The sequence below is a fragment of the Mustelus asterias genome, chromosome 24 (genome assembly GCF_964213995.1).
Source record: "Mustelus asterias chromosome 24, sMusAst1.hap1.1, whole genome shotgun sequence".
Lineage (NCBI taxonomy): Eukaryota > Metazoa > Chordata > Chondrichthyes > Carcharhiniformes > Triakidae > Mustelus > Mustelus asterias.
In genome coordinates this window covers 46,355,036-46,361,035 of record NC_135824.1, presented here as the reverse complement: position 1 = coordinate 46,361,035, position 6,000 = coordinate 46,355,036, and the positions used below count along the sequence as shown (strand labels likewise).

Below are 6,000 nucleotides of genomic sequence, written 5' to 3'. Positions count from 1 at the left end.
TTGTCTGCTGGTTTGTTGACAATGTTGCGGTTGGTCTTGAGAGCGTGGATGGCGTTGCGTTGTGCTTGGGTGATGTTCGGTGCTGTCTTGTGAGTGCGGCTGATGAATTTGGTGTTGACGCACCTCCTGATGGCTTGGGCATACATGTCAAGTCGAGGGCAGCGGCCTTCCGGAGGAGTCCAATTCGACTCTTTCCTCTTCGGTTGCGCTGCGGATCTCTCTGTCTGCTGTTCCGGTTCATTAGCTGTCTCATTGTGTTCGCTGTTGGCCTCTTGGGATTTGTGGAAGAACTCCCGCAGCCTCATTCGCCTGATGAATTCCTCTGTGTCTGCTGCGAGACTGATGGGGTCTATTTTGGTAGTGGGGCAAAAGTTGAGCCCTCGGCTGAGAACTTCGATTTCATCTGGCTGAAGTGTGTAGTCCGATAAGTTGACAATGGACTTCCCTGCAGTGGTACTGTTTTCTACTGTGGTACCGGGGGAGGCTTGGTTGCTGCTGGTGGTGATGCCGAGTTTCTCAAGTTTCCTGTTCTTGGTGTGCATGTAGATGGTGTAGTTCCTTTGTCTCGTCTGCTTGGCAGAGTTTCGCAGCTGGTCTGCGTCCTGAGCGCAAGTGGAGAATATGGATTCGATCTTGGTTTCCAGGCTGCGGCGTTTGCTGTACAGTTGGTGTATGAGGTGTTTGAGGAGTGTGAGAGAGTGCGACGGCAAAGTCTCTCAGCGTAGTCTGTGTTAAAGGTTGACCTGAGTGGGTTCGTGATCCGTAGTTCTTTCGGTATCTTGTCTGCTTTCTTGCATGTTTGTAGAAACTTGATGTCTGTGTCGATATGCGCGATCTTCTTGGAGATCCTCTCCACTTAATAGTGGGAGACAGAGGGTGGGGATAGAAGGTTGTTGTGTGACTGGAGGCTGGTGTTCAGTGACGTACCACTGGGATCAGCGCCTGGTCCCTTATTGTTCATGATATGTACAAACAATATAGATGAGAATGTCCGAGGGTGGGGAAGTTTGCGGATGACATGAAGATTGGCAGGGTGGTTAATAGTGAGGAAGAAGGTCTTGGGTTGCAGGAAGATGGGCAGAGCAGTGACAGATGGAATTTAACCTTGAAAAATGTGAGGTGTTTCACTTTGGAAGAAGTAATAAGACAAGGGGATACTCAATGAATGGCAGGACACTAGGAAACTCAAAGGAGCAGAGGAATCCTGCGGTGCTTGTCCACAGATCCCTAAAGGTAACAGGGCAGGTTCAAAGAATTCCTAAAGTTCAGAAGGAGGTCATTTGACCTTTCGAGTCTGCACCAATGCTCCAAAAGAACATCCCGCCTAGGCCCTATCTCTGTAACCTAACGTATTCACCCCACTAATCCCCCTACTTACACATCTTGGGACACGAAGTGGCAATTTATCATAGCCACTCCACATAACCTACACATCTTTGGACTGTGAGAGGAAACCGGAGCGCCTGGAGGAAACTCACGCAGACACGGGGAGAACGTGTAGACTCTGCACAGACAGTGACCCAAGCCGGGGATCAAACCTGGGTCCCTGGTGGTGTGAGGCAGCAGTGCTAACCACTGTGCCACCGCACCGCCCAGTTACTGCTGATTTAGTGCGGAAAGGGTTAAGGTGCTGAGGAACCATCTGATCTAACTTTATTAAAAATTGAGCGCTTTGCTGTTTTCCTTCAAGGGGCCATCTTCCCACCCTCTGGGGCATGAGGTTCTGAAATAGTTAAGATAATTGCAGTGGGGTTAAAGTCTGTCTCCAGGAGCTGCTGGAACAGTGCGGGCAGTCAGCACTCTTGAAACTGACCAAACTTCCAGCACAGATTGACATCTGGTGCAGCCCCATCAGCCTGATGTCAGAACAGCCTGGACCAATAGTCGAGAGGGGAGCCGCCCCTCCTGGGAGGGTGCCAGCCGTGCCTCCCTCACTCACACTCAGGGGCTCTGCGCTGTCTGTCTGGCTCTCTGTCTGTTCGACACAGGGCGTTACAGAGGGCTGCAGCTCCAGCTTGCTCCCCTGGCAGTTTCCACTATCACACAGGGCTCCTGAGGAAGGGATAAAGTGGAGAAGGTAAAATGTCTCTTCCAGTTGTTCACGCTGTTACTTTTCCAGTTGCTTTACTTTCCAACCCGTAAAGATTAACCCCAAGAAAGTTCACATTTGCTGTAAAGTTGTCCTTGAGTCCTGAAGCTGAACTCTGGAGCCGGGTTAAGTCTCTTGACGTGAGGAACCTCCTTCCCCCCGCAGTATTTCTAATTTTACAAAAGGAAAAAAGTTTAATTAAGTTCTATTTTACTTCCAGAGCATGTTTAACATTTGTCTTTAAAGTTGTGTGTGAGTCCGCTATTCGTGTTGGTGTCACTGTTTATCATTTACAGTCACAATTGATTCGAAATTCATCCAGTTGCGATTCCCAATCAGGATTAGGATGCTAAATTCACAGATGGTTACGCCCAATTGCCCACAGCTAAAGTGCCCATTAGGATCCTCAGAATACTTGATGGTTATCAGGAACTTCATCCTGAAAGATGCAAGTGTGTATACGTATATGTGTGTGTGTGTGTGTGTGTGTGTGTCTATGTATGTGTGCGGCGTGTTTGTGTGTGTGTGTGTACACGTGTGTCTATGTATGTATGCGCGCGTGATGTATGTGTGCGCGCGTGTTGTGTGTGTGCGCACATGCGTGTGTGTGTGTGTGTGTGTGTGTGTTTGTGTGTCAGTGAGGGTGTGTGGGGGCGGCGAGACGTTGGGTGAAGACAGGAAGGGGCTCTGATAATGTCGATCAGGGGTGACTATCCAGCCCACAATCACTTGGACTTCATCATGGCTTCGTCAGGCAAGCTACAAATCTCCCATCATGTGTGGAGCCCGTACCCCAGTGAGAGTCAGTGTGTGTGGGACCTGTACCCCAGTGAGAGTCAGTGTGTGTGGGACCTGTACCCCAGTGAGAGTCAGTGTGTGTGGAACCCGTACCCCAGTGAGAGTAAGTGTGTGTGGAACCCGTACGCCAGTGAGAGTCAGTGTGTGTGGGACCCATACCCAGTGAGAGTCAGTGTGTGTGAAACCCGTATCCCAGTGAGAGCCAGTGTGTGTGGAACCTGTGCCCCAGTGAGAGTCAGTGTGTGTGGAACCCGTACCCCAGTGAGAGTCAGTGTGTGTGGAACCTGTGCCCCAGTGAGAATCAGTGTGTGTGGAACCCGTACCCCAGTGAGAGTCAGTGTGTGTGTGTGTGGAACCCGTATCCCAGTGAGAATCAGTGTGTGAGTGGAACCCGTACCCAGTGAGAGTCAGTGTGTGTGGAGCCCATACCTCAGTGAGAGTCAGTGTGTGTGGAACCCGTACTCCAGTGAGAATCAGTGTGTGTGGAACCCGTACCCCAATGAGAGCCAGTGTGTGTGGAGCCCATACCCCAGTGAGAGTCAGGGTGTGTGAAACCCGTATCCCAGTGAGAGCCAGTGTGTGTTGAACCCATACCCCAGTGAGAGCCAGTGTGTGTGGAACCCATTCCCCAGTGAGAGTCAGTGTGTGTGGAATCCCTACCCTAGTGAGAGTCAATGTGTGTGGAACCCCTACCCTAGTGAGAGTCAGTGTGTGTGGAATCCCTACCCTAGTGAGAGCCAGTGTGTGTGGAACCCATTCCCCAGTGAGAGTCAGTGTGTCTGGAATCTCTACCCTAGTGAGAGTCAGTGTGTGTGGAATCCAAGAAGGTAGATGAGGGCAGTGCAGTTGATGTTGTCTACATGGACTTTAGCAAGGCCTTTGACAAGGTACCGCATGGTAGGTTGTTGCATAAAGTTAAATCTCACGGGATCCAGGGTGAGGTATCTAAATGGATACAAAATTGGCTTCTTGACAGAAAGCAGATGGTGTTTGTAGAGAGTTGTTTTTCAAACTGGAGGCCTGTGACCAGCGGTGTGCCTCAGGGATTGGTGCTGGGCCCACTGTTATTTGTCATTTATATTAATGATTTGGATGGGAATATAGGGGGCATGGTTAGTAAGTTTGCAGATGACACCAAGATTGGTGGCATAGTGGACAGTGAAGAAAGTTATCTCCAATTGCAATGGGATCTTGATCAATTGGGCCAGTGGGCTGAGGAATGGCGGATGGAGTTTAATTTAGACAAATGCGAGGTGATGCATTTTGGTAGATTGAACCAGGGCAGGGCTTACCCAGTTAATGGTAGGGCGTTGGGGAGAGTTACAGAACAAAGAGATGTCGGGGTACATGTTCATAGCTCCTTGAAAATGGAGTCGCAGGTGGACAGAGTGGTGAAGGCAGCATTCGGCATGCTTGGTTTCATCGGTCAGAACATTGAATAGTTGGGACGACTTGTTAAAGTTGTACAAGACATTGGTAAGGCCACACTTGGAATACTGTGTGCAATTCTGGTCACCCTATTATAGAAAGGATATTATTAAACTAGAAAGAGTGCAGAAAAGATTTACTAGGATGCTACCGGGACTTGATGGATTGAGTTATAAGGAGAGGCTGAATAGACTGGGATTTTTTTCTCTGGAGCGTAGGAGGCTGAGGGGTGACCTTATAGAGGTCTATAAAATAATGAGGGGCATAGACAAGGTAGATAGTAATTTCTTTTCTCAAAGGCAGGGGAGTCTAAAACTAGAGGGCATAGGTTTAAGGGAAGAGATACAAAAGTGTCCAGAGAGGCAATTTTTTCACACAGTGGGTGGTGAGTATCTGGAACAAGCTGCCAGAGGTAGTAGTAGAGGCGGGTACAATTTTATGTTTTAAAAAGCATTTAGACAGTTACATGGGTACGATGTGTTTAGAGGGATATGGGCCAAATGCGGGCAATTGGGATTAGCTTAGGGGTTTTTAAAAAAAAAAAGGCGGCATGGACAAGTTAGGCCGAAGGGCCTGTTTCCATGCTGTAAACCTCTGACCCTATAACCCCTATCCTAATGAGAGTCAGTGTGTGTAGAACCCGTACCCCAGTGAGGGTCAGTGTGTGTGGGACCCGTACTCCAGTGAGAGTCAGTGTGTGTGGGGCCCATACCCCAGTGAGGGTCAGTGTGTGTGGGACCCGTACCCCAGTGAGAGTCAGTGTGTGTGGGACCCGTACCCCAGTGAGAGTCAGTGTGTGTGGAACCCGTACTTCAGTGTGATGTATAGAGTACAATCAGTGGATGTTCGGGAGTAGTGTGTCAGACTGGTTGTCAGGATTTGTGAAATGTCTCTAGCTCTGGAGAGTTTGTGAATACTCACCTATTGTGTATGGTGTGATTTTGCAGCTGTGTTACCATGCTTGTTATATATTGAAAATAAAGAGTGTGTGAAAAATGACAACACACATAATAGAAAATAAATCACCTAAACCTCACTCTCTAAAAGCAATTTAACAACAGAAAATGATTTGGATGAGAATATAGGAGGCATGGTTAGTAAGTTTGCTGATGACACCAAGATTGGTGGCATAGTGGGCAGTGAAGGAGGTTATCTAGGATTGCAACTGGACCTTGATCAATTGGACCAGGGGGCTGACAAATGGCAGATGGAGTTTAATTTAGAGGTGATGCATTTTGGTAGATTGAACCAGGGCAGAACTTACTCAGTTAATAGTAGGGCGTTGGGGAGAGTTACAGAACAAAGAGATCTAGAGGTACATATTCATAGCTCCTTGAAAGTGGAGTCACAGGTGGACAGAGTGGTGAAGAAGGCATTCAGCATGCTTGGTTTCATTGGTCAGAGCATTGGATACAGGAGTTGGGACATCATGTTGAAGTTGTACAAGACATTGGTAAGGCCACACTTGGAATACTGTGTACAGTTCTGGTCACCCTATTATAGAAAGGATATTATTAAACTAGAAAGAGTGCAGAAAAGATTTACTAGGATGCTACCGGGACTTGATGGTTTGAGTTATAAGGAGAGGCTGGATAGACTTGGACTTTTTTCTCTGGAGCCAAGAAGGCTGAGGGGTGATCTTATAGAGGTCTATGAAATAATGAGGGGCACAGATCAGCTAGATA

General features: G+C 48.2%; 1 protein-coding gene across 2 annotated transcripts in view; it reads left to right on the top strand.

Annotated features, from left to right (window-relative positions):
* The first annotated feature begins 1,973 nt into the window (after window positions 1–1,973).
* Window positions 1,974–6,000, top strand: part of LOC144511363 (uncharacterized) — a 208,045-nt gene continuing 204,018 nt past the window's right edge. For both annotated transcript variants that reach the window (XM_078241652.1, XM_078241653.1), the window contains exon 1: window positions 1,974–2,077. The gene's annotated coding sequence lies outside the window, so the exon portion shown is untranslated. The remainder of the gene's footprint in view (window positions 2,078–6,000) is intronic.